Raw genomic sequence first — 18,206 nt, forward strand, 5'->3', positions numbered from 1 at the left:
ATAAAAAATTGATTATAAACAATGTAAACTCATTTTTCTTCGAACAAAAAAATTACCATAGGCACGTACTAGCATAAGATGGACCAGTGCTCACCAAAAGAACCTTTTAACCACCGACCCACGGTATCCTTATGATAATAATTAAATTAATATAAATAATAATTGTAATCAAGTACGTATTTTAGAAAATATATATATTCTAAAATAAGGAGAGTCGCCAATGTTATAAGGTAGCGAATAAAGTGGCCCCTCATAGAGAGAAAAATGCCGAATCAATCACACCTGCGCTAAACGGTAGGGACAAAATACCAGAGCCACAGTTCCCTCCAAAAGACCATTCACTTTGATCGGGAAAAGCTATGTAACAAACCCACATTTTCCTATTATTACGATCGCACCCTACTTATTCCTCCTACGATGAAAACAATAGCATTGCTATTTTGTATCTGCCTTGCTCATTCATTTGGCAAGGAGTTGACCTATCCTACCACTTCATCTTAGTCAACAGATGCAACCTCTACTTTCAGTACCTTGCAATAAAGTAGCATGTAATATATATGCCTCTTGTTAAATATTTCATATTGGATCTTGAGTTACGTTACTGCAGCGTTGAATTGAAAACATACCAAGGTAAAACCCATTAAGCTCAGAGTAAGCATAAATACCCCTCGTGATAAAGACACACTCAAGCCTAAATCATTCATGCACACTAATGTGACAACACTTCATTAAACTAATAGAGATAGACAACTTACCTATAATTAGATAATCTATAGGGTGCAACTACTTTCGACTGCAAGTGCATTGTATATTGCCTATCGTTAAACATTCATTGATATTGAGTTCTCAAGCGCCCAAGGTTAAGCTTAATATCCTTTGTGATAACACTAAATCGCAAACAATTTCATTGCAGCCTTAGCCTGCCAATACTATCTATATATATAACTACCTAGGCCCTGCAACCTACATATAAATCATAGGAACTGCCAGTCCATACTTTAATATTATATAAACTTGATATCAGGTGCACTTAGTATTGATACTTGAAGTGATAATTTACTGCACTTATAATACAGGATTTACTTGCACTTATTGATATATCTAAAATTACATTTACGAAAATGACCCACTTCTTTTTTTCTATTCTTTTTTAATTATCCATTAGATCTGGAACGCTATTAATATATATACTGTTATATATTCGCGCGGCTGATTCATAATTTACGCGTTCGCTATTTCCCTCTCCTGGGACGTATCATTCCCACCCGAGCTGCAATATATATATATAAGTATATATTATTCATATATATATATATATATATATATCATTATATATTATATGTATAATATAGTATACTATATAATAAGTGTGAATGAAGATTTATATACATACCCATTAAATTTTTTTAATATTATTATGCTCATATAAAAGTGTATAATACTTTTTACCAATATTTTGGGTACAAACATAACCTACCTACCGTTCTCAATTATAATTCCGTCTGATACAACTTTTCCACTTATTGTTAACATGCACAGTTTCTATCCACCTATATATTTCTTATCTTTTCAATAAATAATAAATATATACACATATATATATTGAAGTCTATATGTTAGTTTATTTTCTACATATAAAATAGTCAATCTTATAAAAATAATTTACATTATTACTCGTTATATAATTATTATTTATTATATTATATTATTATTTAGTTGTTTAATAATTTAATATTCTAAATTAATAACCAAACAAACAAGAAATCACACATAATCTCAGACAATGCCCACCCGCCACACCGGGGACTGCCGGCTTGGTGCTTCGTACAAGCGGCGTCAGCCAAACCCAATAGCGGCCTAACGACTTGGAACACATCCCTAAAATTTTAATATTATAAGATCAAAGTACCATTAGACAACCGATAATTTTTGCGCATCCCGTCACGCGCGCGGCATAAAAAAATACCTTTTATATGCCACCACGCTTGTAGGGAGCCCTGCACTCTAGGTGCGAAACGTGAGAATAGATGCGTACGCACCCAGGAAGCGCAATATCGCGCCGACTCACGCATATCAGCGGGGCGACAGCGTGTCCTCAGTATTAATACGCTTAAAAAATACTGGTGCATTTTTGGTTAAATAAGATTAGCCAACATTCGCCACAGTTCAAGTAATACTCACTTACAAGTGCCAGCCAGACCTACTTTTCACGCTATAAAACCCGTTGCATATAATTTTACTGTACTCTTTTATTAACGCATTTTCACTTCCCGCAAGACATTTTCATAGCCTGCCACAAATGGGCACCGCGTGTATTATTAACTTACATACCGATAAACGCACTGTGAGCAGAATAGTGATATTTGAATAACCTATACTGTTTGCCAAACTATTATAACTATAGCGTGCATCTACTTCACCAATTAGTATGATAATGCGATGTAAGATTTTTCTACTTGTTAAACATTCAGTTGATCATCCTACGAAGACTTCAGGCGAGCATAGAATTACCCCTTTGGTAGCCACTCATACCAGACAAACATTTATTAGACCATCGATTACGTCCAAATGCAAAGCTAATTATAAACTATTTGCTGCAAACTACTCCGTAGACTATAGGTAGACAAAAAGCCTACTTAGAAACTATAGGTGCTCACTAAGTATTGGATTGCTCGAGACTGTAACTTCTCTCTACTCTGCCAACACTATATACAATTTTAAATTGCACTCTCGTATATACAATTTATATACATTTTACGTTGCACCCTTCGTATGTTCAATTATAGATATCTCATCGATAATGACCACCGCCTTTTTTAAAAAGATACTAGTGTTTCTCAGTCCATTAGGATCTGGACACGTGGACGGACAGAATTCATTCTATTTCGCTCCTGGTGCGGTGAAGGATTCGCACCTGGAGGTGGGTGTATATATATATATATATTGATATATTACTAATATATATATATATATATATGCATAAGATACTTGCCTCTAGTCAGACAAAGGCTACCAGTGTGAAATGTTCAGAAAATTAATAAAAATACATCAATGAAGTTAGAGATAAGTTAATAATTTCTAAAAATATTACTATTTTTTTCGTATTGAATTTGCCTCATAATATTCATTTGTTGGCATAATAATAAAACATAAATATTTATTAGTTGCTCTGAATTGACTAATTTGACCTTCACGAAGTACAAAATTAAAGAATCTACTTAATACAATCAAATTTAAAAAAAAAAAAACATTAATGAAGCTAATAAGTATGTGATATCGCTTCAAGAATGATTTTTATGAAATAAATTTAACGAGAAAATGTAACATAACTCTTTAGTTTAACTAGCCAATTTAATTGGTGGTTAATTAATTCTTTGGGTGATAAGAAAATTTAACACCTACCGTCACTATTTAATTGTACAAAATAGTAAATCTTGCTGCTAAGCTACTAAATTATTGATTATTTAACTTGTATCAGTACCATATTCTATGGTGAGATCACTTCTTTTGTTCCAACAAAAATATAATAAATTAACAAGACATAATAATATAAGAACAATAAATGGATGAGTTGGAATCCCATTTTGATGTGTAGATAACCCATGTCCTATATAATATCCATTATTTGCTTTGTCATGACAAGGAAAACACACTTCAATCCTGTTAATAAATTAAATAATTGTCCATAAGAATAATAAGCGGGTAAAATATGATTTTCGTATTTTAATTTACTTTTTTTTCTTTCTAATTACATCTTTTCTAGCTTTAATAATAATAATAATAATAATAATAATAATAATAATAATAATCTATTTATTAGTCAGATGCAACGTAACGAACAACTTTCACGTTTCAGTTATAACCTTAAGACCTTGATCGGGTTTAAATCGCACTAGTAGAAATAATAATTTTAGTGAGATGGTGTAATATATTATTCTTTCTTGAGTTATTTAATTCGCCATTTCACATCATCCTATTATTTAGTTAATTTGATTAAATTATAATAAGATTTGGTCATTGCAAAGATGCCATATATAAATGATATCATTTTGAACATTAATTATTTAGTACAAGAATTTTATTCACATAATATTTTTATCAATAATATACTCCCTCCGTCTTTATGTGTCGGATTCGGTATATATACTAGACTTGACTGAAGTTATTTACAATTTAATTTTTAAATATTAAGTTTAGAATTAGTATGTGAAATTTATATATTTAGAAACTACATGAAAAGTACTATGAAACAAAAAAAAAAAAAAATCAAATTTAAAAATTATAAGTAAATACTAATGAAAATAAGCAAAGAAAAAAGAGTTAGTTTAACCAATGAATAATAAATAAAGACGTACAAATAAAATGAGACAGATGGAGTATATGTTTGCAAACTATTTTGGCACATCAATCATATCAATAGCAATGCAAAATAAATTCAAATCATATCGGCTAGTCTTGAAATATTTGGTTTATAATGTTAATTATTTTCAAGTAATTATCATGTTTGGCTATGGAAGCCACATTACTAAATAAATAAATGTTCAAAGAAAATGCATGTTGCAAACAATCTTTGCACATGCGGCTACACTTCAACAAAATTTCAATATGTTTTCGGTCACTTCACTACTGGAAATTCTGAAATTTCCGACCACCTGAAAGTGATCTTAAATCAAGTTGAAAGTCTTGTTCCGACTACTTTTGGTATCCGGAAAAACCTTTGTTGCTATTTCCGACCACTTTTTGGACTTTTTAGTATCAACTTAATTTAAGATCATTTTCAGGTGGTCGGAAATTTCAGAATTTCCAGTAGTGCTTGTAAATTAACTTACTTACAAAGAGTTAATCAAATTAAACTGTATTAGCATGTATAAATGTATAATTATTTTGCATCTTGAAAGAAAATATTTGTTGTAAACGACCTTAATTTACACACACTGATATAATTTTTTTTATAAATTTCTAATTTCTTTAATCACTTATAAAATAATCAAATTAAACTGTATTATATTTTTATGTGTCAAATGTAAATACGTTTAATATTGTCCAATCTTGAGACAACGTAGTCAGCTCGATCACGACACAGCCAAGCTAGAGATATGGACGATGTGGACGAAAATAGCTGTCGATTGAGAGATGAAGAAAAAAAAAAAAAAAACCCATTCAAAAGAGCATATTTTGGTAGGTTTAGACTTTTGAGTTCCATTTCACTTTCAATTAAAGTGAAAAAGTTAAAATTGAAAAGCAATGGTCGACTAATAAAGAATTGATTGATGCACGGCTGTGATGTTTCTCTACCACTTATCACTTCTAGCTTTCGAGCATCCAGACAAACAACAACTTAATAAGCACCTCAAAATATCTTAAGTGCTTATCATCTGGCAACCACAATATCACCTACAAATTATATTAACAATGTTCACACTTAATTTACTCACCTTTTTTTCCACTTTCTTTTTGGAGTGAGGAGAGAAACCATTGCTACTATCAAATAGTGTCTACTAGGGAAACTTTGTTCCTACGTAATGACTCTGTTTGGTAAATGATTGTTAGTGGATAGCTGTTAACTGTTAGCTGATTGGGTTAATTAAAGAGTATAACTAGTTGATAACATTAGCTAATTGTAGAAAAGTGTTTGGTAAATTAGTTGTTAGCTGATAGCTGTTGGTTGGTATAATTTTTTTTTTTTAAAAAAAAAAACGAATTGAAAAAGTTGCTTTGAGTACTTTTTTGAATTTTAGCATTTTAGAGTTACAAAAAGTTAATTAACCAAACACTAATGTTGATTTTTGAACCAAGTCAAAAAATTAATAATGGTCAAATAAACCAAAAGTAACTGATAAGCTAACTATTTTACCAAATAGGACCACTAACTCATAAACGACACATGAGAAGTAAAATCGCACTAGTTATAGTACGACCTTATGTGACGGGCTTGACCAAGAGGGTATTGACAAGAATTGAATCTGTGACCTTTAACTATACCGCTTGTACGAGAGTCTTGCTTCACCCACTTAACTAGCACTTTCGGCAATAGTTATGATGTAACAACGTCGTTTAGACTAAAAACGCGCGTCCCATTTTAAAAAAAAAAAAAAATCAGTTTCGATTCCCCTCAACAACATTATGTTGTTCATTCATTGTGGATATTTAGTTCATTCATTCACTGTGGATTTAGTTCATTCATTGTGGATATTTAGTTCATTCATTGTGGATATATAATTCAAATTATGCACACAAATAATACTATTGTCGGGAATCAAATCTAAATTTTTTTTTAGTGAGACGCGCATTTTTATTCAAAATAACGTCGTTTTTACAACCGTGTACACCATGCACAGCATAATTTGCTCACTTTCGGTGCTTACGAGATCATGTAGTGGGTTACCTCTGGCCCAGCAATTAAGTGAAAGGTTCCTGAACTAAAACGAACTAAGATTTAAATATTAACGATTGTAGTTGTTTATATATAAATATTTAATTTAATTTCATTATCGTTAATAGACCAAAAAAACAAGAAGAGAGAAAAATTATATTGAATGTAAGTTTATTGTTCTTGTTCCTGATAATGTGAAAGAAGATAAGACATCATTCCTATTATTTGTTGCTGAAAATTGTTCTGACGCAATAGCTCATTCCATGGATCTAGTGTAAGTGTGAATGAATGCAAGCAAGCTATGCAAAGGGAATTGGGAGCAATTAATCACAGGAATGTGTATATGAAATAATGAGCAAATTAAAATATGCCTATTATTAGCCAAATTATCAAATTGCTAGAGTATAAATAAGTAAAAGATGAAACCGAAGCCTAGTTCGATGAAGGATTTACGCCCTATCGCTTTGTGCAACGTTCTATACAAGACTGTGGCTAAAGTATGCGCGAACAGGCTAAGGCCGCTACTGGATAAGGTTATATCTAAAGCACAGAGTGCGTTTGTGCCCGGGAGGTTAATTACGGACAACATTTTGCTAGCTTTTGAGGCACACCATTTCTTGAAACGAAAAACACAGGGGTTGGTGGGGTGGCGGCCCTGAAGATAGATATGAGTAAGGCATATGACAGGGTCGAATGGCGGTTTCTACGGGCTGTTATGTTGAGGATGGGTTTTAGTGTAAGATGGGTTGACATAATAATGGAAACGGTATGTGGTGTGCAGTACCATATTTTATATGAGCAGAGGCAGTTGGGGCCCATTATGCCAGGGCGGGGTCTACGGCAAGGTGACCTGCTTTCGCCATACTTGTTTTTGATGGTGGTGGAGGGGTTGAGTGCTTTAATAGAAAATCGGATGAGGCGGGGGTTGTTGCATGGGATACGGGTCGCGAGAGGGGCACCACCAATTTCTCATCTGCTGTTTGCGGATGATTGTTTCCTTTTTTTGCGTGCGAATTCTGAGGAGATTATAAATATGAAATTGGTTCTGGATTTGTATGCTGGGGCATCTGGCCACTAGTAACTATGACAAGTCCCAAGTGTGCTTTAGTGCGAACACCGGATCAAGCTAGCAGGAATGCGGTAGAGAGTGTCCTTGGGGTGCAGCAGGGGATACTTCGGGGAGGTACCTAGGTTTACCCTCGATGGTGGGAAGGAGTAAGAGAGCAATTTTGGGCTTTTTAAAGGAACGTATACTTGCTCGGGTCCGGGGTGGAACACACGGTTTCTGTCAAGGGCCGAGCGTGAGGTGTTGTTAAAGAACGTTTTGCAGGCCTTGCCAAGTTTATGCTATGATGGTTTTTTTCTTTGCCTTTATCTTTGTGCAGGGAGATAGAAGTATATTTAAATCAATATTGGTGGACTGGCAAAGTTGTGGGCACCTCGGGAATTCGATGGAGGGCGTGGAGGGCATGTGTGTTCCTAAGGCCAAAGGCGGATTGGGGTTTCAAACCTTGCAGGAGATGAATCTTGTTATAGGTTACTCACGGGGGAGGTGTAAACTGATCATGCTTGGAATCGAATTTGGCACTTACAGGTATCTCCGAAAGTTCGTGTCTTTGCCTGGCAACATAGCAAAGGAAGTCCTCCCAACAAGGGAAGCTTTGGCCCGTAAACGTGTTGCATGTATGGTTCTACGTCATATGTGCGGCAACGTTGATGAAACGATGCTCATTTGTTCGTAATTGCCACCATGCACGTGCATTATCGGCTACGTTTCGATTGCCGGTGTTGTCTCATGATCACGGGTGTGCTGTAGAAGGGTTTTTTTGAGCAGTTGATGCACCTCAAAAACGATATGCTGCCAAGTTTGTGATGATATGTTGGGCTTTGTGGAAAAGTCGGAATGCAACTGTGTGGAGAGGGGTGCAGTTTAATGGTGCCATGGTAATGCGTGAGGCGGTGAGTTATTGGGAGAATTTGGAGGGTTGTCCAGGTGGAGGGTGGCGATGTACAAAATTGAACTTGCAGTTCGGGTTACTTGGGCACGGCCAGAAGTAAGGGAGGTTGAAGCTGAATTGTGATGCGGCTTAGACGCTGGTAGTAATCTAATGGGAATGGGGTGGGTCTTGCGTGATGACGAAGGTGGCTTTTTTGCGTCCAAGAGTTTGCAAGTATGTGGACAGTATACGGTGGTAGAGGCTGAGGTTATGTGCATGCGAGAGGCTTTGTCTTGGCTTCGTAGCACGGGAATGGGTGAGGTGGATGTTGAAACTGACTCGCAGTTGTGTTATAAGGCGCTGAATGCTGAATCTTTTTTCTCTGCTTTTGGTTTTTTTGATTGATGCTGTAAGACAAGTTGTCTGATAAACGGGTCAACTTTGGCATTTGTTAAACGATCTGCGAATGGTGCAGCTCATGCTTTAGCTAGGGGTGTCGTTTCTGTTAGATGGTCCGCCATCTTTCTTGTTCCGATTCTTGATGCTGATTTAATGAATTGAGTTCTGTTTCTAAAAAAAAAAAAAAAAAAAAAAAAGTAAAAGATTAAAGCGTTGCTAGGCGGAATGTATTCCTGCAATTCAAGTGAATTAAATCTAATGTGACATTTCAATTCATTTTCATTTAAAAAAAAAAAAAAAAAAAAAAGATCAACTTTTGAATGGTAACTTTTGCAATTCTAACAACTAGCAACTTTTTGTCCTTTTATTAACTTTTTTTTTTAAAAGACAAATTAAAATTTGTACTTTTTCTTTTTAATAATAAATTTAATTATTATTATTATTATATTATACTTTAAATGAATTAACCTTTTTGTCCTTTTATTAACTTTTTAAAAAAATTAAAATTTGTACTTTTTCTTTTTAATATTATTATTATTATATTATACTTTAAATGAATTAAAATTGTTGGAATGCAGAGAAAATAATAGTGAATTGCAAATACACCTCTAACTTTATGTAATAAGTCAATTAGGCCCTTAAACATATGAAAATTGCAATTAGACACATTAACATATTAATTTAGTGTGATGACACCCTCTATAAGAAAAAGGAAAAATGGTCAAATACACCCTCTAACTTCTTTGTGACTGGTGACCGTTCGCCAGTCGCCAATTACTTTTTTGCCTAAATTTCGTCGGAAAGTGGCTGGAAGCGAATGACTTGTGATAGTAGGTCATTAATAAGTTTTTAGACTTCATTGTATCAAAATAAATTGTTGATGGGTGTAATTGCACATTTAAAAAGTTTAGGGGGTTAACTGACTTTTCAGCTAAAGTTCGAGAGTCTATTTGACCATTTTCCCTATTATATGTGCTCTCTAACTTTATTCCCATAAAGAAGGGGTATATAAGTATTTTTTTTGTTGGTAAAAATAATTGAAAAAACTTTTCAAATACTTTTTACCATAATGTTTTTTTATTGATATAAAAATATATATATCTATTTTAATTAGTTATATTAAGGTTCATAAAAAAGTGACAAAATTAAGTAAAAGATATTAAATAATCTCTCCTTAAATTGAAAGGTTATTACATTATGATATGTATTTAAAAAAAAAAAAAATAGTGGCTTACTTTTCATAGTGGATTGAAAAGTGCGCAAAGATTAGGAGTAATAGATGTTAAATTACTTTTGGTAATCTTAATCAATTACCAAAGAGACCAATTGATATTTTGATACAATGGATGTGGAGTCAAATTTTTCACAGGACAGCAAAATTGATTGAGAAATCCAACCTACCTTTTGTCTTGTCTCATAAAGTTGATAAAAATAAGGGAAAATGACACTTTTTCCCCCTAAGTTATATACTTATAGCACTTTTTTCCCCTCAATTATTTATGTAAGCACATTAGCCCCCTCAATTATTTTAAAAGTGGTGGTTTTTCCCCCTGATATATTAAATTGACATTTCTACCCTTAAAGTAAATATTTTATTTATTTTACTTCTCCAACAAATTATTGTGTATATGTAGCAATGACCACGGTTCGGTTCGAACTGAACCGGACACTATAGCAATCGAATTAAAAGTTTCCGGTTATGATTCAGATCTAGAATCCAATATTTAGATTTCAATTTATTAAATTTATGAACCAAAAAAACTGGATCATGAACCGTGAACCGGCGGTTTCGGATCCGGTTTGTGATTTTGAACCGTCTTTATTTTAAATTTTATTTTATTTTTTATTTTAAAATAGTCTAAATTCAACAATAAATGTATTTTATTTTTTCAGTTCGGAACATGAACCGACCATTTCGATTTGTGATTTTAATAAACTCTAAATATCGCGTTTTGATTCTAAATTGTAATTGGAATATTTTGGTTTGGTTGCTATAATATCTGTTTGGTTTGAACCAAATTATAGTAATAATTTGTTGGAGAAGAAAAATAAATGAAATATTCATTTTAAATATTTATTTTAAGGGTGAATATGTTCATTTAACATTTTAGGGGGGAAAAGAGCCACTTAAATAATTTAGGGGGAAAAAGTGTTATAAGTATATAACTCAGGGGGAAAAAGTGCCATTTTCCCTAAAAATAATGACAAAATTTATAAGTAGATTCTAACGTTTTTCTCACTGCTTTACCACGATTTTCACATGATGAGCATCATAGCCATCTTTGGTGATTTGTTGGGGCTAAAAAGAAGATGAAGATGTCTCGGGACAAAATTAATTTATGTGAGAAAGTTCATGTAAAACTATGTACTATGATGAGTTTATTAAAAAATTTATATTTTAATTAAAAAGTATTGAAGAGATTCATGTAATAAGTCTGAAATTATTTCACATAATAAGTCCGGTTTACTTTACATAATTCATCAAATTGTCCACTTTTTATAATTATTATTGAAGATAACTTACAACTAGAGTTAATTTCATGCATTATTTATTTTTGAGTGTTCACAAATTTATTTACATTTTTTTTTAAATTAAAAGACTAATTGCGTTATGAGTATAAGTTCAAGAGCGTAAACCGTTAACTAAGAGTAGTAATTTTTGTAATTAATTAATTCGTTTTTTTTTTTCTCTAATAGCTCCTAAACCTTTAACTAAGACTAGTACTTTTTGTAATCTATTGATTCTTAATTTTGTATTGTAATTTTGGCCGTTTCTAATTGAAATTAACCAACCGTACTTAATATATTGATATCCAAGAGTACTCTCGTCATGTACTCATGTGTTGGCATTGCTATCATGAGTAAAATCTTATTGGTAAAAATCCAACATTAACTACTTATTACATGATATTTTAAAACTTTAACCACTTTACGACAACCAATTTTAATTAATATTTTTTTATTTCATTTAGAACTTAAAAATTTAGAAACAAAACACACTACCACAACTCTTTTAATTTTTAGGAATAAGGGTCAAATAGGCCACTGAACTGCACACAATAATACAATTAGGCCGCTGAACCTAAAAAACCTACAATTAGGCCCCTGAACTAACCAATTTCATTCAATTTGTCCATTTATCAGGTTTCTCAAGTTGCTAACAGGTTACCCCTCCACCTAGGATGCATATGTGGCATTTAAAAAAATTATTTTTAAATTCTTTTTTTTGAACACCTTAAATTAGTTTTTTTAATGTTTAATATAAAAACTAAAATAATTTTTTTTTTTTTGAAAATAAAATCCAAGCCCTGTACGACTTAACAAATTATTTTATTTTAAAAAAAAATTAAATTTTATTTATTAAACATTAAAAAAACTGATTTGAAAATAAATTATTTTAGTTTTTATTTATTAAATATTAAAAAATAATTTAAAAATAAATTATTTTTTTAAAAAAAAATGCCACATATGCATCTTATGTGGAGGGGTAACTTGTTAGCAACTTGAGAAACTTGAAAAATGGACAAATTGAATAAAATTGGTTAGTTTAGGGACTCAATTGTAGGTTTTTTAAGTTCAGTGGCCTAATTGCATTCCTGTGTACAGTTCAGTGGCCTATTTGACCCTTATTCCTAATTTTTATTAATACATTTTATTTTATTTAATTAAACATTTAGAAACAATATTAAAAACATTAATTTTATTCAAATAACTTTACAATATATTTTAAAAACTTTCAAACTAATTTTATTTCATTAAATATTATTTTTATTAATATTAGCATGCCTTTTATTTTATTTTATTAAATTCAAAAAAATTTTAAAAATTATTTTTATTCCAGGGACCTTACAATATAATTTTAGAAAGTTACGAACTAAGTATATTTAATTAAACATTGCTTCCAAATGTTCAAAGTTCCTAGGATAAAATTAAATTTTTAATATTGTTTCAAAATATTTAATTAAGTAAAATTAGTTTGAAAGTTTTAAAAAAGAGTAATTCTACATGTACTTTCAATTCATACTCTCATTTTCTACCCCATATGATTTGGCATGCTTTGATTGCTCAATTTAATAGTATAGGGGGCCATGATGTTTATCCACTCTTTCTTTTCCTTCCTCCAATGAAATTTGAACACAAGTGAAAGTAAAAGTTAGGAGTAAATTTTTGGGAGTAAATGAAATATTTTTCTAGAAATATATTGTAAAGTTCTTAGAATAAAATTAATTTATTCGAATTATTTTTTCTAGAAGCTGATTCAAATTAAAGAACTAAGAGAGAATTGAAACTAGCTAGAATGAGGTGAGAAGGTAAGTTAAAGAAGATAATGACAATTTGAGAGAAAAAGAATGATGAATTGTTTATTGAGTAAAAATCTTTTTTTTTTTTTTTCATAACTGCTAAGCACAAACTTTTTTTTTTTTTTTTTTTTTTTTTGTGTGCAAAGGAACGCCTCATGGAGCCTCGCTAGTAGACTCTCTGAATCATGGCCCTACCAGCGTCACTCTGAAGAAGTGCAGCATATTCTGATATCTACCCCATCTTTGATATCATCCTCTTGCATTCTGCCACTATGGTTTCTAGATTCTCATAATCTTGAGAGTCAGCTAGCATCACATTAATGATCGCTTCAGAATCCAGATCCACCATTACCTTGTCCCACCTCCTCTTAACAATAAGTCGTAGTCGTTTCCTTAGACCCTAAACCTAAGCCAGATAGCTAGAAGTGGACCCAATGTTGACCAAGAAACTCAAAATCCAGTTCCCCCTATGATCACGAAAGAGCCCTCCGGCACTAGCTATCCACCTACTCTTTCTGGCACCATATGTGTTCAGGTAGATCCCTCCTTCATCTGGAGGAGTCCAACGAACCCATCTCACCACTTTGTTTTTGTTGAAAAGACAACTTGAGTCTTTGTCAAGCTTAAAATCTTTTTGGACCACGTCTCTCGGCTCCCTCCAAGCATGCCTGAAGACCCACTTATTTCTACCTTTCCAAATTTCCCAAAACGTGCAGAAAAACTTCGTCGGCCAATTCATGTTGTGTTGATACCCAAGTATTGTGCTGCAATTATCCTAAATCCAAAGTGTCACCGGCATCAGCAAGGAGCGCATGTATCCCTTCTGGTTCTCGCACTATTGCCAATACTCTTCAGCAAACTGGTAATTTTGGAAGAGGTGTTTCATTGATTCTTCCTCCTCCCCACACTGGGGCAGCTATCATCGCTAGTTAGGCATCTTCTTTTTTTCGTTCTGCGTTGGTGAGCAATCTCCCTTTGGCAATGCACCACAAAAAGATTTTAATCCTTTCAATACACCTTAGTTTCCAAATCCGCTCCATGTCACCAGAGTTTTCCAAATTTCCACTAATAAGGTTGTAGGTAGACTTGACTGTGAAAGGAATTTTCATAGTGGATTGAAAGGAAAGAATGGAGTTTGAGAGGAAAAAAAATTTCTCCTTTTTTATTTGAGTTTGTAAAGGTAAGTTTTTTTTTCTTCTATCGTTTTGGTAGCCTTGCCTCCGTCCATGCAGTCGGCGGCAAAACCTCCGGTAACCCTTCCTTTTGAGACGGGGGAAAGTGTCAAGGGCGGAGCAATGATGGTTAAGCAGTTTCAACAAACCAAGCGGTCATTTCCAAGCATGGGCAAAGGTGCAGCGATGGAAGGAGACAAATAGGAGGCATACTTGACTGTGAAAGCCCCTCAATCCCCTTGAGGCTAATTTAACATATCCTTCGAATGGTTCCCTTCTAGAATAGGAATCTCACAAATTTTGTTCACAAGGGCGCACGGGAGAATTTCTTGCAAAAAATCCAGATTCCAATTGTGAGCATTAGTAATAAAATCACTCACCTTAGCTATCACAAAATCATTCGGCACCTTCACATCACGTTCTAGCTCGAGCGGTCTTTCCCCCACCGACCAGTCAGACTAAAAATGAAGTGAGGATCCATTTCCAAATTTCCACCTAGCTCCCAGCTCAACAACGGACCTCCCCTTGATGATGTTTTGCCATCCCCAAGAGTTGTTGACAGTCACTAGGTTGTGAAAAAAATTGTTATTCGGGACATACTTATCACGAAGAACTTGCACATATAGCTTGTCCCAGTTGGTCACCATCTATTAAGCGAGCTTAGCGAGTAATGCTAAGTTTGTGTCTTTGGCCATATAAAGACCAAGGCCCCCATTCTCCTAGGCGCGCACACTTCCTTCCAACTAACGAGATGGATTTTCCTATTATCATTGTCATGACCCCAAAGAAAATCTCTACAAATTTCGTCAATATTTTCACACACCCTCATGGGAAGAGCAAGACATTGCTTGGTGTAGGTTGGCATTGTTACAAGTGCGGACTGGACAAGGACCCTCTATCCTACCATACTTAGCGAATTTGTTTTCATCTCATGTTCTCTAGAATGTGATCAAAAGTACTATTAGTAACTCTTTGTTGAAGAATCAGAATCCCCAAATTTATATCGCCCAAGGTTTTCAGTGATAGGGATGTTGGCAATCTCACCGAAGCGCCGTTTGGTCATATTATCAGTGTTAGGTGAACAAAACACAAGAGACTTAGATAAATTAATTCTCAAACCTAACATTATTGAGAAGTTCTCCATCCAGTTCATTGCATCTGATTTTCAGTAGCTACCCTGAGAGCATCAAATAATCTACGAAGAATAGGTGGGAAACCCCAACCCCTCATCGGGACAACTGAATGGGTTTCTACCCACCCGCCTAGACTTGCTCTTGGATATGCCATTCCAGCCTCTCCATGACAAGAATGAAAATGTACGGTGATAGCGGATCACCCTACCGTAACCCCCTTTTTAGACGAATGGGGGTGGGGGTGGGGGGTAATTTCTCCCCATTCCATAAAATATAGATGTTTCATTCCAAGATTGAGTACATGATGAGTCTAATATAATTTTCCAAGAACCCAAACCCTCTGAGGGTGGATTCTAGAAACTCCCAATCCAAGCTATCGTAGGCCTTTTAGAGATTCAACTTCATCACCATAGTGCCTACTTTACCCCATTTCTTTCTCATAGTGTGAACTACCTCCTGAGTGAGAATAACGTTATCCAAGGTGGATCTACCTATTAGGAAGCTATTCTGATGAGGCCCAATGAGACGTTGCATCCAAGGTCTCAATATGTTGACAAGGACTTTAGAAATCACTTTAAAAGCTACATTGAGAAGGGTGATGGGAGGAAATCCCCTACGGTTTCAAGCCTATCATTTTTGGGTATAAGCATGATAAACGCAATCAGCAGATTAGTAAGAACTTTCCTCGTGGTAAAGGTTAAGTTGACAAGCCTTGTGAGAGACCCTCCCATCCACCACGTCCCAAAAGTGTTGGTAAAAGGTAGTCTGAATCCCATCCAGGCCTAGACTCCCGAACCGCTTCATCCCAAAATTTGTTCTTCTCACCTCCTCGATAATATGCCGACCTCATTAAGGAGTTTGCCTGGTTTGCACCGAGACTAGGACCCAAATAATCCCACCATTCAGTCGTCGTCTCTTGAGGGACCTTGTCAAATAGACGAGAAAAAAAAAAACCAATAATATGATTACACAAAGTATGAGTATCGGAAGTCCACTCACCTTTGGCTTTGAGGAATCAAACCCGCCCCATGTTCCTCCTATTGCTAGAGACTTGTGATAATAATTGGTGTTCTTGTCACCATCCCGGATCCAATCCACCCTAGATTTTTGGAACCAAAGAATCTCCTCTTGATCCAAATTCTCATCCAGTTCTTTAATCAGTTTCTTTTAAAGGATTTGAAGCCCCCGAGTAGTGTTATAGAGAGGTGAGTCCTGAATGCCCCTAATTCGTGCCTAAATCCTTCTTTTTGTTTTAAAGATGTTGCTAAAAAATTCGTGGTTTCAGTCTAAACTTGTTAAGGAAAGAAATCACATGTTAAGGAAAGAAATCACAAGTGTTGAATATTAGGAAAGTTGTCTTACTTTCCTATTCTCTTCCTTTCCTATTCTTATTAATTAGTAGTTTCCTAGACTAATTTAGTATCTAGTTTAGTATATATAGAGGTCCATAGAAGTATAGAATATACATTAAGAGAGAGACAATCTAGTGTATTCTTTCAATATAATCTATTCTCTTGTTCTTTGGTTCTCACATATCTTGCTTCCGCCTAACTGGCGGGTGGTGGATATTTTCCACCCGCCAGGTCTCTCAAATTCTGAATTTTTAACATGGTATCAGAGCTTTTGGTTTATTATACTTGTGGATTGTGTTGTTTGGTTAATTATTGTGGGTCCATAGGATTAGTCTCATATTTTGGTATGAGTTGAGTCGTTGTAGCTTGTCCAATGTCAATCAGTCCAGGGCGCTGCAGTGATGGGCAGCACGGATGCTAGGAGGGATGCGGACCTAGCATATGCCACGGCAGTTATGGGAGGCTGATGGTTGAAGAAGAATTGGTTCGGGTTGAACCAATTGTCAGGGTGCTGCAGTGATGGGCAGCACGGATGCTAGGAGGGATGCGGACCTGGCATATGCCACGGCAGTTATGGGAGGCCGATGGTTGAAGAAGAATTGGTTCGGGATGAACCAATTGTGTGCACCAGGAAAACAGGAAAACACTGTGTTGGGCAGCGGTAATGATGGTTTGTGGTGCGAGAGGCAGGAGCACTGTGGTGTTAGGCAGTGTTGATAACAGTGTGCGGTGTGAGTGGCAGGTGCGCTGTGGTGTTTGGCCTATTTTTTGGCTTCGTGGAAGCTTAGTTTGTGCAACAGATTGAACGGTGGACTGATTTGGCACAACGTGGTTTGAAGATTGATCAAGTGGTTTGAGACATGGGTGTTGATCTCGAAGGTTATGACTCTAGATGTGAAGTCCTATGGCTCATGTGATATATTTGTAATGTTATGGAATATAAATATAATATTTGGAATCTCTATAGATTAGGCAGTCTTAGAGATTTAGACACGGAGGTCGTCGACGCTGACAAGAGGGACGCTAGCAACAACGTCAATCAAAAGTCTCTTATTCCCAAGTTGGGCATTTCTCTGTTACATGCTCCAACTTGAGGGAGGGTGTTAAGGAAAGAAATCACAGAAATCACATGTTAAGGAAAGAAATCACAAGTGTTGAATATTAGGAAAGTTGTCTTACTTTCCTATTCTCTTCCTTTCCTATTCTTATTAATTAGTAGTTTCCTAGACTAATTTAGTATCTAGTTTAGTATATATAGAGGTCCATAGAAGTATAGAATATACATTAAGAGAGAGACAATCTATTGTATTCTTTCAATATAATCTATTCTCTTGTTCTTTGGTTCTCATATATCTTGCTTCCGCCTTACTAGCGGGTGGTGGATATTCTCCACCCGCCAGGTCTCTCAAATTCTGAATTTTTAACAAAACTCATCGTGGTGACTCCCTCCACTACCTTGATGACATCCCCCTCGCTTGCGAACCAAGCTTTTTTCTAGACATCCTCATAATCTCTCATAGTTAGCTAAGCTCAGACTGG

This window comes from Ipomoea nil, unplaced genomic scaffold (assembly GCF_001879475.1).
Source record: "Ipomoea nil cultivar Tokyo-kokei standard unplaced genomic scaffold, Asagao_1.1 scaffold2110, whole genome shotgun sequence".
Lineage (NCBI taxonomy): Eukaryota > Viridiplantae > Streptophyta > Magnoliopsida > Solanales > Convolvulaceae > Ipomoea > Ipomoea nil.